This window comes from Acomys russatus, chromosome 12 (genome assembly GCF_903995435.1).
Source record: "Acomys russatus chromosome 12, mAcoRus1.1, whole genome shotgun sequence".
NCBI classification, from domain to species: Eukaryota; Metazoa; Chordata; class Mammalia; order Rodentia; family Muridae; genus Acomys; species Acomys russatus.
The window spans coordinates 34,315,272-34,336,685 of NC_067148.1; the positions used below are offsets into that span (position 1 = coordinate 34,315,272).

General features: G+C 42.7%; 1 protein-coding gene across 1 annotated transcript in view; it reads left to right on the plus strand.

Moving 5' to 3' along the window:
* Positions 1 to 16,659: 16,659 nt before the first annotated feature.
* Positions 16,660 to 21,414, plus strand: part of Kansl1l (KAT8 regulatory NSL complex subunit 1 like) — an 88,482-nt gene continuing 83,727 nt past the window's right edge. The window contains exon 1 of the mRNA XM_051154161.1: positions 16,660 to 16,788. The gene's annotated coding sequence lies outside the window, so the exon portion shown is untranslated. The remainder of the gene's footprint in view (positions 16,789 to 21,414) is intronic.

The window sequence follows — 21,414 nt, forward strand, 5'->3', positions numbered from 1 at the left end:
GAAGAGTTTTTGAACCCAGGAGTCTAAAGTTATACTGTAAAAGATTTAACCTTTTTTTCCCAAATATATATATTTGTGTGTATATATATATATATATATATATATATATACACACACACACAGAGAATATTGAAGATTTTCTAACTCATGAGCCTTAATGCCTTGTCTTTCAAATTCTGAAGAGTATAAGTTGCTTTAACTTTTAAAGTTGAGGCAGAAATAATTTTATATTCTTATAACATTAGTAATACAGACTTTGGAAAGAAAAAATAATTATAACTTATTTAAAGTCATTTCGGCTACTTTTTGCTCCAAATTCTCTAGAACATGGGTTTCTACCATAGTGCCACTAACCCCATGTTTTTAAAGTAATGAATGGAACCTTTTCTTCAGAAAAAAAAAATGGACTGTACTATGTAGAATACATACAGAGGCAATTATGTATCAATTAAAAATAAAGTAGAACTTAAAAACAAAGCATGTGTAGAGTGTGTGTGTGAGGCACCAAACAATGAGAATGTGTAGTTTCTTAGATAAGATGGGCTTTTAACAGATCCCATGCCAGTTTAGTTTAAACAGGAGAACTCAGTAATCCATCATCCTTAAATTCAAGATGTTTGGTAGATAGCAAAGCAAAAGCTTTTATTTTTTTGAACATGGTGACTTATTTATATTTACCAAATACTTTGCATCTTCTATAAACTAGGCTGTTAAAAATGTTTTAAAGCACTGGACGTGGTGGCACATGCCTGTAATTCCAGCACTTGGGAGGCAGAGGCAGGTGAATTACTGTGAGTTAGAGGCCAGCCTGGTCTACAAAGTGAGTCCAGGACAGCTCAGGCTACACAGAGAAGCCCTGTCTTGAAAAAACAAAAACAAAAAAGTGTTGGAAAGCAAGCTTAGAATAACCCTAGTACAAACAAGTAGTATATAGAGTTGAAAATCCCAAAAAAGTATAATAGGAGAAACAAAATTTAAAATAGGAGGGTGGGAAAATCATATTTGAGACTTCAGTAATTATTATGTTTGGTTTGGGTTTTTTGGCTTCTTTTTTCGAGACAGGGTTTCTCTGTGTACCCTTGGCTGTCATGGACACACTTTGTAAGCCAGGATGGCCTCAAACTCACAGAGATCCGCCTGCCTCTGTCTCCGGAGTGCTGGGATTAAAGGTGTGTGCCATCATGCCCAGCTTCAGTAATTATTATGAAGAATAAAATCATTAGTTTATAAATGAAAATGCATTTTTGTTCAACTTCAAAAAACTTCAACATTACTCGTAGAAATGGGTATAGCAGACGGGAGAAAGAATACCTCTGTTGCCGGGCGTGGTGGCGCACGCCTTTAATCCCAGCACTCAGGAGGCAGAGGCAGGTGGATCACTGTGAGTTCGAGGCCAGCCTGGTCTACAAAGTGAGTCCAGGATGGCCAAGACTACACAGAGAAACCCTGTCTCGAAAAACCAAGAAAAAAAAAAAAAAAAAAAAAGAATAACTCTGTTATTCCTTTCCGCATAGTGCGCCACTTTGGGTTGCTAGCTTATCCATTTATATACATTTATTAACACAAACAGGGTTCTCAGTATGTAGCCTTGGATGACCTAGAAAAGCTACGCCACCCAGGCTACCCTGGAACTCTGTATTGATCTGCCTGCCTCTGCCTCCTCTTCCAAGTGCAGGGACTAAAGGCGTGCACCACTCTGCCAGGCTCAGATTCTTTTTCAAAACACGGGATTGAATTTATTTTTAATCATGAATATGTGTGAATATGTGCATATCAGTGCAAGTGCCAACAGCAGCCAGGATATGGCGTTGGACCCTCTGGAGCTAAAGCTAAAGGCAGACATGTGCTGCTGCCCAAGACCTGTGATGAGAACCGAACTCCAGCCCTCTGCCGGTACAGAGCCATCTTTCCAATCCCCAGAGTAAATCCTTATTGTTACCTGTGCAGCTTGCACCTCTCTCCTCCCAGCAGGAACTTTGAAGGACCTGACAGAACTCTCTCACTTATCCCTTTTGCTTCTAAGTCTACAGTGTAGAGGTAGACAAGCCTGGCTGGGCGTGAATGGTCTTCCTTTGGGAACTTAGACTTTATAACCTTGAGTTAAAAGGTCTTCAGATGGCCAAGGCTACACAGAGAAACCCTGTCTCAAAAAACAAAACAAAACAAAACAAACAAACAAAAAAAGGCCTTCAGAGTGTGCCCCTCCCTCAGCCCTGCACTTGCTGCTCCTTTCTTTGTACTTTGTTTGTGTGATGCCCAGTAGTGGTCCCCAGGGAGGGAGTTTATCATGCGGATCTCACGCTGTGCTGTGTGTTCAAGAGATGATAAATAGTAAAGATGCTCAAAACAAGAAGCTGGACACACAGAAGGAAGCCTCTCTATGTAAATATTAATGAGAATTTAAAGGCTTAGTTTCCTTTGGAGGCTAAGGTTTTTAGCATCAAAACTACTGCTTTAAAATACCCCCCCCGCCCCCGCCGCCCACTTCCTGGTGGTGTCATTTGAAAACTGCTTTGACTTGCTGTTTTAAAATCTAACTGCAAATCTGTACTAACCAGGTAATCTTAGGAGTTTACTGCCAAAAGTATACAATTTCTAGATTTTTTTTCCATGCCATGTTTTGGCACAGACAACATTAAGTAATCGGAGTCATTGGAAAGATTTGATTTTGAGATTGAAACCAACTTGAGGCCTGTGTCTACAGCTTATAAGAAATGTTGGAAAACACTACTCCTTTAAAATGTTTTCAGAAATAATTGTGGAGAGCTACAAATATTCTAACAATAGAGCAGAGCAGAGCTATCCTCCAGGTTAACATTTGCGGTCATTATCATAGACATTCCCCAACTGTGATGTTATTTCTTACATGTACGTATGCAACAGATGAAAGCGTTTTGTTTTTACATCTGTGGAATTCCATTACCGCACTGCAGAAACTTAGATTTAGCATGTACTCTCAGGATCATATAAATTTCTCATGGTTATACAAAAAAAAAAAAAAAAAAAAAAAAAAAAAAGTCTTTTTTGTTTAAATGAAGATCTAAACAAAACTTACAAGTTCTATCTGGGAGCTGAGAAGATGGCTTAGGGGTTAAGAACAGGCGTTGCTCTTCTAGAGGACCACAGTTATGTTCTCAACATCCACGGCATATGGCTCACACGGCCTGTAACTTCAGATTCAGGGGAGTCAATACGTACTCTGGCCTACACTGGCACACCCACACACGTAACACATACACACACACAGACATATACAGATACACACACACACACACACACACACACACACACACACACACACACACACACACAAAATGAAAGAAAAAAAAAGACTCCATAGCTGGATATGGTGTTATACAGCACTCAGGGAGGCAGAGGCAGGAAGATCTCTGTGAATACGAGGCCAGCCTGGTCTACAAATGAATCCAGGACGGCCAAGACTACTGTCTCGAAAAACAAAAACAAAAATAAACAAACAGAAGATTCCATTTGGTTGTCTTAACTCTTAAATTTTTCTTTCTTTCTTTCTTTCTTTCTTTTTGTTTGTTTTCGTTTTTGTTTTGGGAAACAGGGTTTCTGTTACTCAGAGCCCTGGCTGTCCTGGACTCTCTTTGTAGACCAGGCTGGCCTCGAACTCAGGGATCCGGATCCTTAAATTTCTTGTATTTGAGTTCCTCTATTTCTCCCCCTGCCCCCATCTGTTTTAAAAAAAAAAATAATGTATACTTTTTCTTTTTTGGTATATTTCCTTTAAAGTTGTCCTTTGCAGCTCCATAGTTTTAGCATATATGGATTTATGATTTCAGTTCTCAGATTCGTACAGCTGTAACTGCAACCAGGATACAGAATGATTTCTCTCTCTCTCTCGCTCTCTGTCTTTCTCTGTCTCCCCTCACCCCCCAATGTCCTTGTGTTCTTTCTAGTTATAATAGATAGCTTCCCACACCTTTGTCCCCTTGCATGCACTGATCTGATCTTTGTTATTATGGTTCTGTCATTTTGAGACAATGATATAACTGGGATTATACAGCACGTAACCTTTTAAGAATGTCTCCTTTGTCTTAGAAAACTGCATTTAAGATTCACCAAGTTTGCACGGCTCAATAGCTTTCTCCTCTTTGGTGCTAAGTGGTACCTCCATACGGGTATGCCACAGTTTATTTATTATTCATTCTCCTTGCAAGGAGATCTGGGTTTAGGTTAAAGTTAAATCTAGCTTCTTGCTAAGGTTAGATTCCCAGCAGGGAATTGTTGGATGACATGTATGTTTAGCTTTATATAAACACTTTAAACTGTGATTCCAGGTAGCTGTACCCTTTACCTTCCAGTCATCCACATGAAAGTTCCAATTGCTCTAATGTTAACCTTTTTTTTTTTACATTAACCTTTTTTATAGTAGCTTTTATAAAAGGCGAATGCTGATGCCCCACTGACATTTTTAATTAACCTTTTAAAAACATTTTTAAATTTTTTACTGAGAAACTGTAAAATTGTAAAATGCAAGATGCTTGTTCGCTTGTCCAGCCTTGTTCGCCTCTCCCAGTTCTCGTTAATGCTAACTTCAAAAGTTCCACCCTAGTTCCCAGAATAGTTACATGTAAATTTCCATATATCAGATGTCCCCAACGGCTTTCAGTAACCGCTCTAGAGACCCACACCCAAGCCCCCACAAAGAGCTTCCCAATGCCAGATGTCCTAATGTCCATATGGTCTAACTTGATCAGCAACCCCACCTGCTTTGTGGTTTTAGCCTTTATTTATTTATTTATTTATTTATTTATTTATTTATTTATTTTTGGTTTTTTGAGACAGGATTTCTCTGTGTAGCCTTGGCTGTCCTGGACTCACTTTGTAGACCAGGCTGGCCTCGAACTCACAGCGATCCGCCTGCCTCTGCCTCCCGAATGCTGGGATTAAAGGCGTGCGCCACCACGCCCAGCTGGTTTTAGCCTTTAAAAACTAGCCTGTAACAGCTACTCGGGGTCCTTCACCTCCCAAGTGCTGAGGGACCCTGACACATCAACAATTGGGACTTCTGATGTGTCAGTAATAAATTTTACCTATACCTCCAGCCTGTGTGACTTGAGTGGTCTCTCGCGGCGACCTGCTTCCTGAATTGGACTCCAGGGTCCAACATTACGTATGCATTTATATTATTTTTATTAACTTTTGTGTTATGTACATGGATGCCTTGTCTGCATACGTGTCTGTGTATCCTGTGTGTGCTTGGCAGGTATGGAGGCCAGAAGAGGACATTTGGTTTCCTAGAACCGGAGTTACAGGTGGTTGTGAGCTGTCATCTGGGTACAAGGAACCGAACCTTGCCGAAGGCCAGCTTCAGCAGGCCAAGTAGACTGAGGGTGGAGTGGGTGATTGATCACGCAGGCTCTTCTCTGAGGGAACAAAACTTAAGTCTCTGGGGCTGGCAAAGAAGGGGGAAAAATCTCTCTCTCTCTCTCTCTCTCTTCTTCTTCTTCCTCTTCCTCCTCCTCCTCCTTCTTCTTCTTCTTCTTCTTCTCTCTCTCTCTCTCTCTCTCTCTCTCTCTCTCTCTCTCTCTCACACACACACACACACACACACACACACACACACACCCTAGTTTTTTTTTTTTTTTGCCAGCCCCAGAGAATTAAGTTTTTCTCCCTCAGATAAAAAGTCTGCTGAGTGGTTCTAGTCGTGGTGGCGCATGCCTATAATCCCAGAACTCAGGAGGCAGAGGCAGGCGGATCTCTGTGAGTTCAAGGCCAGCCTGGTCTACTCGGTGAGTCCAGGACAGCCAAGGCTACACAGAGAACCCGTCTAAAAAAAAAAAAAAAAAGTCTGCTGAGTGATTAACTGCTGACTCTACATATGCCCCTTCTCAGTTTTCCTGACCTGCTGAAGCTGGCCTCAGGAAGAACCTGGTTTCTCTGCAAGAGCAACAAGTGCCGTCAACCACTGAGCCATCTCCCCAGCATCTTGATGTTTCATGGTTTTACTTTAGCATTTCTCTGACCCTACTGATGTCAAGACAGCTTTTCTTATGCTTATCTCCCACCTGTTTCCTTTGATGAGTTGTCTCGAGTCTTTTGTCCATTTGTGGTTATTTTAGATTCAGATTGTTGCGAGCCGAGAAATTTTAGATTCAGATTGCTGCTAGCCGAGAAAGTAGAGTTGTTAAAGACACCAACTTCCAAGTGTCCTTAATGGGGAGTGCAGTGAAACAAATAGGATCGGATGACCTGGTTGCTAAGGAGCCCATTCTTGCTTTGCCTTAAGGGTGAGGAGGAGCTAGTGAGACAATGGGAGCCGGTCTCAGGCTAGTCTTGTTGGTCCAGAGGCAAGCTCAGGAGGACTGGCCCAATAGAACCTCACAAGCCTCCCTTCCTCCCTTGTTCTGTTCCAGGGGACTCACAGGACATTCTGCTGACCCAGCTACTGCTCAAGCCTGGCTCAGGTGGCTTGTGTGGAACCACGCAAGGTTTCTGAGCACTGACTGAAGCTGTTCCCTGTAGATGCTCCCCATCACATGTGTGATTTGCAGCTAGCCTTTTTTTTTTTTTTTTTTAACTGTTTGTTTCACACTAAAAAGTTCTTAATGTTTGAATTCTGGTCATTTCTTTTTCTTTCATACAGTGTATATTTGCTATCATGTCTAAGCACTCTTTGCTGAAGACCTAGGCCATTACATTTTTCTATATTATAGAATTTATTTTGTATTTAGATCTATGGTCATTTGATATTTTATGTAAGATATAAGCTTCATCTTTATAAATTTTTTTTCCCCAGCCTATGACTAAGTGTTCCAGTGCTCACTGTTGAAAGCGTGTCCTTCGTGAGCTGCTTCTTGCACCTTGGTTAAACACTAGCTGGGCCATGTTTATCTGTGTCTGTTTCTGGGCCTTGTTCTTTTGTAAGATCTATGACTGTAGTTCCTCTGCTGATATCCTGAGTTCAGTATTTCTTAGAAAGTTTTAAATTAGATGGTGGAATTCCCCTAGCTTTGTTTGTTTTCAGTCTTGATTCTTTTTAGACTCCATATTCGTTTTTTTGTTTTTGTTTTTTACTTTTATTAAATGTCTATGATTTACACGTCATGCACCAAAATCCCTCTCCTCCCTCCCAGTAAAATAAAACAGACAAGCAAAAAACCTTGTCACAGAAGCTGTAGTGTATCACGCAGTATAACCTTTTGTCCGCATATGTTTACTTTTACATGTTCATTGTTATGAGTCATGGGTCTGGTTGGAGGCCTACACTATTGTTACTGGATCCTCACTGGGACTGCTGTCGGATATCCCGTTGTTGCCGTGTGTCAAGGAGATTCTTAATCTTTGAATCTGCAGGTCCGGCCCCTTCATGTGTTCCAGCAGGTCATACATGGGGTAGATGCTGGGGTGAGGTCCACTCACAGCCCTGGATCAGGGCCTTTTCCCTTATCCTCAGGGCAGGGCCCGCTTTCCCGCTCCTGTGTCCTTGGGGCAGGGTCAGCTCTCCTGCTCCTGTGTCCTCAGGGCAGGGTGCTCCATATTTGTTTTTTAGAGAGATTGTCTATAACTGTAAATATCATCCTGTGAAGCTTTTGTTTGGGGTGAGTTAGACCTCTAGGTCAGTCGAAAGGGAGGTGCCAACTGCTGGGATCTTCCAGAGCCTGGATAAGGACACTGTTCATTTAGACTTTCTTTAATTGGCTGCATTTGGACTTTATCACTAAAGTGTCATGCACATATTTTGTAAACTCCTTTTTGGAGCAACTGCAAATTGCATTGTTGTTTAGTTCTGGTTTATATTTATGACCAAGATAATTGTTTTTCATGTATCTTATAGTGAGTTGAACTTAATCCTAGGAGTTACTTTGTAGATTTCTTTGCCTATATAAACAAGTTATCCAGAAATCAGAAGTTACTGGTGTGTGTGTGTGTGTGTGTGTGTGTGTGTGTATTTGTATTATATTTTATTTCTTAATTATTCTATCATCCTCCCCCCCTTTTTTTTTTTCGAGACAGGGTTTCTTTGTGTAGCCTTGGCTGTCCTGGACTTCCTTTGTAGACCAGGCTGGCCTTGAACTCACAGCCTGCCTCTTCTGGGATTAAAGGCATGCGCCACCACTGCTGACCTTTATTTTTTATTTTTTTAATGATAGGACTTCCCTACAATAGTGAGCAGTAATGTAGTGAGTAGTCAATAGAAATTAAATTCTCATAGTTGTCACAGTTGGCTGGGAAGTCCAAGACTGACATATCTATGTCTGGTCTTTGCTTTCAAGATGGTACCTTGAACACTGTGTCCTCACCTGGGGATTAGCATTCTCATATGGCACAAGTAAAAGGATAAACTAACTGGTTCTCTCAAGCCCTTTATAAGCACACCAACCCTTCCTGAGGGCAGAACCCTTACAGCTTTGTCACTTGTACTGGCTTTATCTCTTTATAGTGTTGGATTGGCAATGCAATGCTAGCATGGATTTGGGATGGAACATATTCAAACTATAGTTCTAGAATACCCTGAATTATAAATATTGAGCCATCATTATAGTCTTGAGTTTGACTCTACTTCGTTATAATGTTTTATTCTTTTCACATATTCTTTGATAACTTGAGAATTGTTGTGCCTGTTCACAAGGGAAAGGGAGATGTATGGTTTTCTGTGTTTTGTTTTATAACTTTCTTTTTTTGTACTGCACCTTTTTTTCAGTATGTTTATTTACCTGTTTTGGTTTTATCAAGCAATACTGATAACAAAATGTGCTAGGTCTCATTTTTCCCATTCCTTTGTAAAGTTGATTTGTTAGGAAACCATCAAACAAAAAGTCATTTATTTTGCAGACTATCACTATTATTGATTTGCCTCATTGATCTTTCATGATGGTTTCTATTTATTCTTCCATATTCCCTAGTTCCTGTAAACTGAGAGATGTAGAGGATTAGTTAGATTTGGCCCAATTCTTTTCCCCTGATACTTATTCCCCTTAATAAGCAGTGTTGCAGACTTTCTATCATGTCAGCTCAGGAGACACACATGTAGTTTCTCACCTATAGTGATCCTGAAGTTGATCAGGGAATTCAGATTGTTATGCTATGAGCCTTTATAAAGTACCCTTTTACCAAATGCCTTAACACCAATCTGTGATTTGTTATTTTATTGGTGATTGAGATTGCTTTTGTAAGTTTTTTCACTACCTTTGTATCCATCTACCGTATCTCCTACACAAGAATTTTCATAACATTTTTGGTTGGCCTGTGAGTCTGTTGGGTCTCCCATAGAGACCTGCAAGAATTTACTGAGAAGTGACTCACGAATGGAAGTAACACACGAAAAGAATTCGCAGTGAGCAGGATGAACAGAGCCGTTAAACACGAAGTGAACTGAACCAATCTTGCCTAGCTTCAGAGGGAAGCTATAGCGTTGGCTGCCTATTAGGGTGTTCCAGGACTGGACAGAAATATCCAGTCACTGTGGTTACCACCCTTGCTCAGTCACTCGCCTCGAGAGGCCTGGTCTTCCAAGTTGCTGTGAAATTGGGTGTGGTGGTGTGTGCCTGTAGTCCGAGCCCTGGAGCCAGGCAGAGCCTGAGCCAGATGGATCACAAGTTTGAGGCCGGCCTGGTTTACAGAGCAAGTTTCAGTTCAGCCTGGACTAGGGTGAGACCCTGTTGACATCAATCCTGTTGGTACTATGAGCTGAAGACTGTTGGCTGGGTCTCTCACACTCATTCTCTGAATATTCACTATTTACTCCTGACTTGTTCATACATCCATACAATGTATCTTTGTGTCTAATCCAAATGCCCCTCTTCCACCATATACCTTCTTTTTTGTTTGTTTGTTTGTTGAGACAGGGTTTTCTCTGTGTAGCCTTAGCTGTCCTGGACTCACTTTGTAGACCAGGCTGGCCTCGAACTCACAGCGATCCGCCTGCCTCTGCCTCCCAAGTGCTGGGATTAAAGACGTGCACCACCACTGCCCGGCTGACCTTCTTTTTTAAATAACCCACTGAGTCTAGTTATTGCTGTCTGTGTTGCCTGGTTGTAGGTTCATCCAACAGCATGTACAACCTAGCACCAGCCATATCCCGAGAGAAAAATGACTCCTCCAGATCCTTAGGGTCTTTGTTTGTTTATTTGAAACCAGTCTTGCTGGATAACCCACATCAACTTTGAACTTGTGGTCCTCCTGTCTCCCAGCAGAGGTCTAAGGTTACAGACATGTACCGCCACAACTAGCCCAGGTGTTTTCAATCCCTCCTTTTATGCCCTTGTTATGAGATCACAACAGACAGCTGTGTTGCCCATCTAGGCATCAAAGCCAGAATCCTCCCTCAGCCTCCTAGGTGCTAAGATAACCCTCATACCTGACAGTTGAATGTATTTCTTACAATAAAATACCAGATCATATTTTGAAGGGTTATGTAGAAGGTGTATATACATGGATGCGGCATTGTAAGTTACAGTTTATCAGTAAGAGGCACAATATAATCTTAATTCTTTTATTCCTTTTGGGGACAAGGTGTGTTGTGGTGGCAGCTTCTAATGGTAGTGATTTATTTCAGAATTAGTGAGGACACATGAGTTTTGGAATTTTTCTTAAAGATGGATTTTTTTTTAGCTGTATCGACTTTGCTGGTCTAAAACGGGCTATGTAGAACAGTCAAACTCAGCGACGTCTGTGTGCCTCTGCCTCTCAGGTCCTGGGATTAAAGGTCTACACCATCATGCCTGGCTGAATGTTGGAAATGTTAATGGACTTCAGTTAACTGTAGTCATTGTATCTGTCATTGTTCTTGTTAATGTATAAGTTGCTTATGGAGTGAATAAGAGCAGCTTTAAGGCTAAGCTTACAGGTGGGCGTAGGGGAGTTAAGCGTTAAAGGCTAGTCTCAGCTGCATAGTTAGTTCAGGGCCATCCTGGAAGACACATAGGCCTTGTCTCAAAGTGATTAAAAGAAAAAGGGGTGGGGAAGTCCTTAGAAAATTGTTCTTGTTTTCCTATTTATTATGGAACATGTCAGACACATTAAAAAGTGCAGAGCAGTGTTTAATGAACCATTTGCGTCATCCATTTTACAATTATCAGCTGTACTAAGTTTATATTCTCCACTCACAGATTGTTTAAAAATAAATAACAGATGTCAGGTAATTCTGAGGAATATTGTCATGACTCATTATGAAATCACTTTTTTTTTTTTAATGAAATCACTTTCTAATGGCATGACTGCACCCACTCTACTGTCCTGCAGTTCCTACATGGGGCTGCACCCTTTCCCCTGAATCCACCTCATTTATTCAGTGCACATTTCTAGCTTGAAGATGCTATCAGCTTTCTTTTTGTTTTTTTTTTTTTCTTTCCATTTTTACTTCATGAAATTCCCCTGAAAATTCTCACTATCAAAAAACATATTCCTTTGTAACTATTTTCCCTTCAGCTAAACACACTGCAGATTTGCCTTACTGCATTGCAAAGGAAGTTGTATTCCATCTCACAGGAGAGTATTTAGGTGGGATGGGTTCTCTTCCAAGAAACAAAGCTCAAATGAAATTTAGCTTAAATAATGAAGGGAGGGCTGACAAAACTGGACAGGTAGAGGAAGAGCAGGCCAGATTCAGCTGCTTCAGCAGCTTGACTTAGTTGTCAAGAACCCATTTTACCAGTTGGAGACCACTGTCCAGCCAACAAGTATTCTCTCCTAAGTAACAGGGCCTACGTTGTGTTGGGAGGGGGGTGGGGGGGGGGGAAGAAGACTGTATCTGAACTGCTTTGCCTACAGGCTCTAGTCTCCCCTGCTACTGTATATGTTGACGTGATAGATGTGTAGAATATTGTTAGAGACCTTAAGGAGAGACTCTAGGCCTCCTGTTCTTTCTCATACTCCGGGAGTGGACGGTGACAGTGAAAACTGGCATCTGGGACTAGGAGCACCCCAAGAAGCTAGCCTGATGTGTCAAGGGGCTACTACATTAGCTCCAGAGTTCTTAGTAGATTTCATTGGCTCTTAAAACGGACCAATTTCTTATGCGTTAAGACAGTAGGCCTAGAGTGTAGGCCTGCAATTTCAGTTACTCAAGAGGCTGAGGCAGGAGGATGGCAAGTTGAGGGCCATTCTTGGAAACTTAGAGCCCATCTCAAATAAAATGCAGTAATAAAACAACATTGAAAGAAGAAGAAGAAGAAGAGGGTGAGAGGGAGCTCAGGTAGTGCTTATGCAGCATGCATGTTCTAAGCTTAATTCCTAGTGCTGCGACCTGCGCCCCCAAGAGAAGGCTTGAGGCTTTTTAAACCACTGTTTTTGATTCTAAGGACTGGTACGTGCTTGGCTTGTGCTCTGCCACTTAGCTGCATCCATTATCCTGGGGCTTTCTGATGTGCATAACCCATCCTTTCCTAATACAGAGAAGCTTTCAACTTCCGTGGACCAGAAACCCTTGAGCTTTGTGTCCACTTCCATGAAGGAGGCCCTGCTCACTGAAGTATCGTCTGTGAGTACTACCATATTCACATGCTTTGGTGACTTTTGCACTCATTTGGCTTCTGACACGAGCAACATAACAAATTATTTTCCACACCCCTCTTACTGATCCCAGCTGGTTCTCCCCAGCTCTGCTCAGCAACTGTCGATCTGCTTTCTGTCACTGCAGGTCAGATGTGTCTTCCTCGAGCCTTACATAAATGGGATCGTGCAGTATTTATTCTCTTTTGTGTCTGGTTTCTCTCATTCACCATTTTGTTTTAAGATTCATCCATGGATGAAAGTGTCATAATGGAACCCATTATTTTGTATGCTCCCATAAAAACAAAAAGATTCTGAGGGTCTGAGAGGAGTTGGGGGAATGGTGAAAGAATATGATAAAATATATTGTATGAAAAAATTCAAGAACAGCATTGCGGCTATTTCATGGTAACATTCCATAATAGAATATATGGACATCCCACACGTTGCTTATCCTTTTACAGATGGTGTATCTTAAGGTTGCTTCCAGTTTTGGTCTATTATAAAGGGGATGTATAAATTAATAAACAAAGGAAACTATGATTTATTTTCCCGCCTCTGTGGGCCAGTATGACATTTCCTTTCTTGTACCCAGCTCTGGCTCCTGTAGTTTTGTTGCACAGCCCTCTTTGTGTACAAATACAGGTTAGTTAAAAGTTCATATTAACTGGGCATAGTGGCACACGCCTTTAATCCCAGCACTCTGGGAGGCAGAGGTGAGGGGATTTCTGTGAGTTGGAGGCCAGCCTGGTCTACAAAGTGAGTTTCCGGACAGCAGGACTATACACAGAGAGATACCTTGTCTCAAAATGAACCAACAAACAAAAAGTTATTATTACCCATCCTCTGCCTCACATCATACACCTTCCGAATATAAGCATGAATACAACAATGTACACTAGGTTAGTGGAAGACAGTTGTTTCTGGCACATAGATAGGAACAGTAAACACATACAATTTCCATTCTGAGAGTTGGGCAAGAAGGCTGGTTTTGGATCTAGTCAAGACTGTGTTTAAGTCGAAGACTGGCCACTTACTAATCTAGTATCTCCATACCTGCATGCCACTGAGCTTAATTCTCTTTTTCAAAGTGGGGAAATGAATAGAGAAATGCAGGGTGTGAGGACTGAATGTGCTTCCATTCATTGTTTGTTGAGAACCACTTCCTAAGCTCTGGGGACTCTGCTTGGATTCAGCCTTGAGCAAAATGGCCTGGGCTCCTGGAGCTTATTTATATTCTACACCAGGGAGAGAAAAAGAAAAATCTGTGTTATGCTGGACGACGAAGTGCTGGGGAGAAACATGGAGCAGGGAGAGGGGATACACAAAAGGCTGTGTTTGTAATCCACTCTTGGCTGAGGTGCTAGGAACCAGGCGTCGATCTCTATCTCCGGCATTTATCACAGCGTCAGCTGGATCTTAAGTGCTGCCGTAGCAGTGTTTCCTGAATGGAAGAAGTGACTGAGTAAATGCCAGTGCGGGGTTTATCTCAAGAAATCACGGGAATACTGCTTACCTGGGAGCTTTCGCGGGCTTCCAGTCAGGTCGTAATGATGTCAGCAAGAAACTGTGCCCTTCTCTTCTCCTTGCTCTTGTCAGAACTTTAGCTCTCTCCCTTTCCCGCCCTCTCTCTTAAACCAGTTTATCTATATCTATATTTGGAAACCAGAATTGTTTTTAAGGTACCTTTAAAATAATAAGTCCTTGATTTTTAAGGGTCCATGAATTCTCTCAGGATTTTGCTAAATAAGTAAAATAGGAAACCATTTGACAGATGACTTAGTATACCAATTTTTAGAACTTAAGGTATTCTATGGTGCGCTGGAAAACAGGCATGCTTATGCTGCCTATAGCAGAAGCATGCTTTAGAATACTGTTCAGTGTCGAGGAACACTGTGCTTAAGGGGTAGTTAAGCCAGTTAATGTAACCACTGTGCAGTGCCGTGTCATACATATAAACTACTGCAGGCTACAGAAATGACTGAGTTCTTCCTTGGGATTTTTAAAGCATACAAACATACAGCTTTTAAAAAACCCAGTGTCATAAAACTGAATATAAAAGGGAGAGGAAAGTGTTACATACATGGCGATTTCGTAGATTGGAATATCTACCTAAGGTTTACATGGTCTAGCAGACTGAGACTAGCTACAAGATACCAGAATTACCCTGAGTATCGGAAAACAGTCTACTTCCTACCATGTTTGATGAACGAATTAGATAATATATTTTAAAACGTGTTATGGATTTGACATATTTTGCCAAGCTTACTAAACTTTGCAAAGATAGGGACTGTTTACTGCTCTGTCTCCTTTATAAGTATAAATAGCATCACAAAATATGTTCTCAGTGCACATTTGGTTAACTTGCAAGGATTTTGCTTTGGCAATAAACAGTTCACAGGTGCCAACTGCACCTCAAGCAGTTTTATGGCTCTAGATTACCTCAGCTTTACATTGAAATTCCTTGTCACTTGTTAGTATGTAAGAGATTGAAAGCAGAGCCTCCTCACCCATGCTGAGCAAGTGCTCTTTCCCTGCCATTCATGATTTAACAATGCGGTTGACAGTGCTTTCTACTCCAGTTGTACGATGCACATAACCTCCATTTAACTATATTATTTCCCGAGCCATTGATGCTTTTTTTTTTTTTTGGCTTGAAGCCCTTAAAATGAATGCTCATAGAACTGCTCTGGCACCTTTGACTGCTCAAACAAACCGCTACTACTTCCACCATGCAATTTTGTTTTTGTTTTTAGACAGGGTCTCTTAATATGTAGCTATGGCTGTCCCAGAACTCACCATGTAGACCAGGCTGGCCCACCTCTGACTGGGATTAAAGGCATGTGCCACCAATTCATACCCTACCACGTTCTTTATTTAAATATTTAACTCATTGTTTCTCTACTGAGGAGCTATGATAGCCCTTTAAACAGGACAGATACCCAGCAGACGTTTAATTTCTCCTCCAACATACCATTAGTTCATGATTTTAATCAAATGAAGGCAAATTTATTTCCTGAAATGCTACCCTTGACCCATGTTGAGCAATTATTGTTCTGAGTACTTTTCATAACTGTTCTCCCGACTGAAGACAGTTTATCATAAAACTTATTTCAGCTGTGTATTGATATACTACAAAGAAGCTGCGGTTACTTTTCCAGTTCTGGTAATGTCGAAGTATTGCTTCCATGTGACTTCAATTCTTCACACTTCTGTCATAGCTGTACCCTGTAGCGTTCTTCAAATAAATAAGGTAGAACTGATACTCGGTGTAAAATTCTAGTGCCTTTCACTTCCTAAAGCATTCCAGTCAAAATCTGCTTAGTAAAGCGTCTAATCTATTATCTAAGGCGCTATATTTAGTTATCGTTTTTTTCTTAAGCATCAAGTTCAAGCCTGGGGAACTGCCCGGGTGCGGTTAAAGGTGGCGAGCTGCGAGCTGGGCCAGGTGCAAGACTCTCAGAGATTTATTTATTTATTTGCCTCTAGTCAACTGTTTCCATATAAAATCCCGCTGGTCTGCGCTACCGCAGAGTTAACAGCAGCGCTCCTCAATCATAAACTAACTCAAATGTATCCATGATAGGTTACGTCGGGGGTCGGGCTGGGAGTATGAGCTGGGATCTGCGCCTCTGGGACCAGTACAAGCAAACGCCCCGAGGGTCAAGGGCCTCGGCAGTAGAGGGGAGACTGTTAATGCGCCCCTCGGCCTGGCTCCGACCGTCCGGACGCCGAGGCGCGCGGAGACGAGCAGCGAGGGACGCGCAGCCCCGAGTTCCCCCCAGCGTCTTCTTTTCCCGGCACAGACCTAGAGCAACCGCAACGTGGAGGGAAGCGGGAAGTCGCCCGGCAGGCAGTACGGCTGGCGCCGGGGCGGAGAGAGCGCGGGGCGGCAGCCGGGGCGGAACGCACCGGGAGCCAGCAGAGTTCGGCCATCGCGCTCAGGCAGCTTTCAGAATGCTCTCAGCCGCTTCCACAGGCCCCGCCCCCGCCGGGGTTTCCCCGCCGCCCGTCTCATTTGCATGGCGCGCCCCTCCCCCGCTGCCATTGGCCGGTGCCGGGCTCCGCCCTCTCTCCCGCCACCGCCCCTCCTCCGCGGCAGGGTTCCGTCCCCCGAGCGCCCGGAGCTGCGGGCAGCGGGCGGACTGTTAAACCGCGGCGGCGGCGGCGGCGTCAGCCGGGGCGGGAGCGGGGCGCGCTCTGGAGACGAGTCGGCGGCGCCCCGGGTGGGGGGAGGCGGGCGGACAGCTAGAGATCGCCTCGGCGGCCCCCACCACGGCCGGACCGAAGGTGCGGCGGCGGAGGGCAGCCAGGGCGCCCCAGCAGGCGAGTGGCCGGCGTCGCAGCGGCGGGCAGAGGGGGGTGGGTCTCCTCGGCGGGGGCCGGCGGCGGCGCGGGGCGGGAAGAGCGGAGCAGACCGCCGGGTGGACTCGCGGGCTCGGCGTCCGCCGGGCAGGCCCCTTGCACCCGAATCGTCCTGGCCGTTGGACTCCGGGCCCCGGCACTGGACCGTGCTTTGGGGCAGGGGTCGGACCGCAGCCAAATTTAAACGGCTAAACCTAACAGCCTTGGCAGACTCAGCGGGGAGGGGAGGGCGGGGCAGGGGGCGGGCCTGGACTCGTGTCACGTGGGAGGAGGGCGTGGTCTGGCCGGCCTCCCTTTTGTTTTGGCTGGCGCGTGCGCAGAAGGCAGAACACGTGGGTTTCCCTCCCTCCCCACCCTTGGGTCGGGCTCTCCCACCCCCCAAGGCCGAGAGCCTCCACGGCTCTTGCGGCGGGGCGTGGGTATCGCTGAGCTGTCCGCCTTAGCATCGACATTTACTTTTGGTTATTTCGGGCCGTTATGAGTTTGGCCTTTAGAATAGTTTGGGATGGAACGGATTGTAGTGGTTTATTGAAGGGTAACACGTTCGAGTTTGTGTTGCTGCTTGTGCCGAGGGGACGGCTCGGTTAAAAAAAAAAAAGTAGCGTTTGGTAGGAAAAAAATAAATGCCGGACGGGGTTGTGTGGTCTCGAACCGCGGGGAAGGAGCTGTTGGGCTCTGCCTTGCAAGGCGCGGCGCTGTGTGGCCGTGTTCGGTTTTCCCGGAGAAGGGACGGTAGCTGCTTCCCTGCCCTAGCTGTTCCCTTCGCGGGTTAGGGGGAGTTGTGGGAGTCACCTTCTGACTTTGACTCCCCCAGGTTGAAAGCTAGAGAGACAAAAAAGATTGGCTGCCGCCACCTCTAATTCGTTAGCCTTCGTGTCTGTAGGAAGGTTTTAAAATCCTGATTACATGGGGCAAGTTTGTTAGCAATATAACTTTCCCGAAACTATTACTGAGCACAGCTAGCAAAACAGGCAGGATTTGGCGGTAGGAAAACCAGCTCTAAAAATAACTCGACAGTGGAGGGGGGGAAAGTGCAGGTGTGGAACGCAGATTGCTTAAGAGGCTTCATACCGGTGGTTGCTTTCTGCGGTTTCCAGAGAACTAACTAGCTATTTCCTTGGGCAAGGCTGTGACTTGCCGATACATCTGTTTCCTCTAGTAAAAGGTTTCGTAATGGTCCCTGCCTTAAAAGAGTTTAATGAAGATCACGTGCTTTGTGTTAGTGAACGTAACTCTCCACGTAACGTGGTGGTTTAACCAAACGTCCGTTTTTAACAAAGCCAGCTTATTTTCGGAATTTTAACACTAAGCGGTGAAATAAGATATATTTGGTTTTCGCCAGATCTGTTGCACCTTTTGTTTTGTTTCTGGGCATGTAACTAGGCTGGCTTCTGAACTTGCGGTCTAGTCCAGGCCCCTTTAGAGCTGACGTTAGGAGGGCGGGCCACCTTCTAACTCTGCTGTAGCTTTACTGTTAGCTTCTCTTCACGCTTTGAAAGATATTACTCCCCTTTCCACAGCCTTTATAGGATATTTTCTTAAAGGCGAAACTCGTAATCTTGACCAATAATATCACACACAGATCTTGGTCACAGGTGTCTTTTCAAATAACAGCTGCTAATTTTCTTACACATTGTTATAATGTTGCCTCGCAAACTTTGTATTTCTCTGTATTTTCTATCATCTATGTGTAATTTCCCCCTAAAACTAGGGAGCATACATTTTCAGTTAATTTTAAAGCAGAAACATTAAATATTACTAAGTAACATTAGTATTCTTTGAAAAATAATTTTTATTGTCTAATGTTTCATATATATGTGAGTATATTTTAAGTATATTTAATAGCAATGTTAGGGATTTTTCTAATGTTTTGTGTAAATATTATCACCCAAGTCGTTGAAATAATATCCTCCACCTTCCCGTTAGATTGGTAGAAGAGGAGTTACTGAGTTCGAGTCTTTATTTTTTAATGCTCTTTATGAGACTCTCAACTTTGGGAATGTGGTTTTAATTTACTCACATAGAGGTATGAATGTGTCTCTTGTCATATCTTTGTCCATCGCTCAGTATTGGCTTTATGTGGAAAACTTTGTTTTAATTTGCATTCTGTTCCCATTCCCCACCCCCACGGACATATCTGTGGTATGTATTTCATTTCCTAACTTACTGTTAGGTACTGGATAGAAAGCTGTTTCATATTTATATTCAGGGTATTAAATAATGGACGCACAATAAAGACTTGTCAATTGGCTAATATTTTAACTTTTTTTTTTAACTTACAAGAAGTCAGGAAATTGTCTTTTCCTTATCTGTCTTAAGAATACATAGTTGGGGGCCGTAGAGATAGATGGCTCAGTGGTTAAGAGCACTGACTGCCCTTCCAAAGGACCTGGGTTCAATTCCCAGCACCCACATGGCAGCTCACAAGTGTCTGTAGCTCTAAAATCTGACACCCTCACACAGACACGCATGCAGACAAAACACCAATAACAAAACAAAACCAACCAACTAACAAAACAACTGACAATGTAGTAACTGATTGAGTGCTTGTTCCTCAAGGCTAGGTCTCATTGATCTTACTAGTTTTCTATTAAATATTCCAGTAACTTCCCAGTGTCTTAAGCATGGCATATTCAAATCTTCACCTACTTTTTCTGCTTGTATCATTACTTACAGTTTCACCCCTTTTAGTCTTTCAAGGAGATAATTTTCATTCTGATCATTCTAATTTATCTTACAGACTCTGTGTTAGACAAATAAGATGGTTAATATGTAAAGTTCTTTGTTTTATTTCCGATTGTTCTTGGCAGCCGGCTTGTTACTGCCTATGGCTTTTTTTTTTTTTTTTTTTCCCTGCCCTTTACTCTGTCATAAAGTTTATTCTCAGGAAGGCATTCTTAGAGTTTTCATGATGTCTCTCACGGGTTTAGATATTTCTTGTGCATTTCCCTTTCAGTTTGTCTTTACTGTATTAGTTGTTAGTTGAAGGAGCAGAAAGCTGCTTCCTTTAGCTTAGAACTGAATTTAAGGTTGGTGTTGGTCTGGTTTATCAAATTGTTACAGCAGAGAATGAGGCTGCTTTGTGGTGCGAATGACAGTGGTAAAAATTAGCAACCAGTTCATGATTAATGTGGTACATGTCTGTTCTTATTTACTTCATTACAGTACTATAGTAGAAAAGTATACAAAATAACTCACAAATATAATCTTCAATAATTTTAGTATGTTATATTTAGAAAGAGAATCTATGTAGTTTTCTAAATTTCCCCCCATTTTCTCTTGAATGTTCCATTTTGTCTTTTAAGGACAGGCTGTCACTGTGAGGCCTGAGTCAGCTGGAAGTCACACAGGGGTTCAAGCCTGCAGCTTATCTTTCTGTTTCTCCTTCATGCTGGGATTTTGCTTGGCCACAATGGAAAGTTTTAATACTAAATGTTATTTATATACTTTCAAAACCACTTGTTTTTATATTGATACAAAAATTCAGCTATTTATAACATTGAAAATTTGCTAATATTTTAAATTATTCATGAACTCGGCAATGTTTCAGGTTCTTTTTCAGCTCTATAAAACCCATAATTCTTAAGTTATGTTTCTAGTAGTTAAAAACAAAACCAGAAAACTGTCCATGGTAGTATGTCATCAATCCGAATTGAGCTGTGTGGCATTACATTTCCAAAACAGATAGACTGAGCAAACATGTGATAATGCACTTTTAAATGTAAATTTCTGCATCCAAACTTGTATACACAGGAAAAGCTTCATTTGCATTCTTATGAGTCAGGCACTTAGAGTGGAATAGTAACAGTTCTCCAAGTATGAGCTGTTTGATCTGTTGTGTGGCCACCCAAGTGGCTTTATCTTTAATTAAATTCCTTTAGTCTTCAAAGAGAATTCCTTTTTAGGCATAGTTTTCAAAGTGGAAGAAGCTCTTGCTTATAAACACCACAGACTACGAAGTGCTGAGCTCACCATACTCAGCTCATGCCAATTAACTGCAGAGTTTGCTGTAGCTGAGAGTTCCCTTAAAAGTGCATAAGGAAATCAGGAAATATGCTATATTTTGTATTTATGGCTTTTATATTCTCTCTCTCTCTCTCTCTCTCTCTCTCTCTCTCTCTCTCTCTCTCTCTCTCTCTTACTTTAAAATATTTTTTACAAAAAAATGGGTGTAGCCTGGTGTGATGGCGCATGGCAGAGGCAGGCAGATTACTGTGAGTTCTAGCCCAGTCTGGTCTACAAATTGAGTCCAGGACAGCCAAGGCTACACAGAGAAACCCTGTCTGGAAAAACCAAATATAAATAAATAAATAAAATAAATAAAAACGGTGTGTATATCTGAGTGCCTGCCTGAGGGTTTGTGCATGTGAGTGCAGTGTCTGGGGATGCCAGAAGAAGGTGTTGGGTCTCCTGGAGATGGATGTACAGGTTGCTGTGAGCCTGTCTACCTGGGCTTGGGGTTGAACATAGGTGGTCCTTGGTAAGAGCAGGATGTGCTTGTAAGCTCTGAGCCAGCTTTCCAGCTCTTAGTTCCTAGTTGTGAGAGATTAAAAATTCAACCAATACAAGCACATTCTCCTTAGTGGT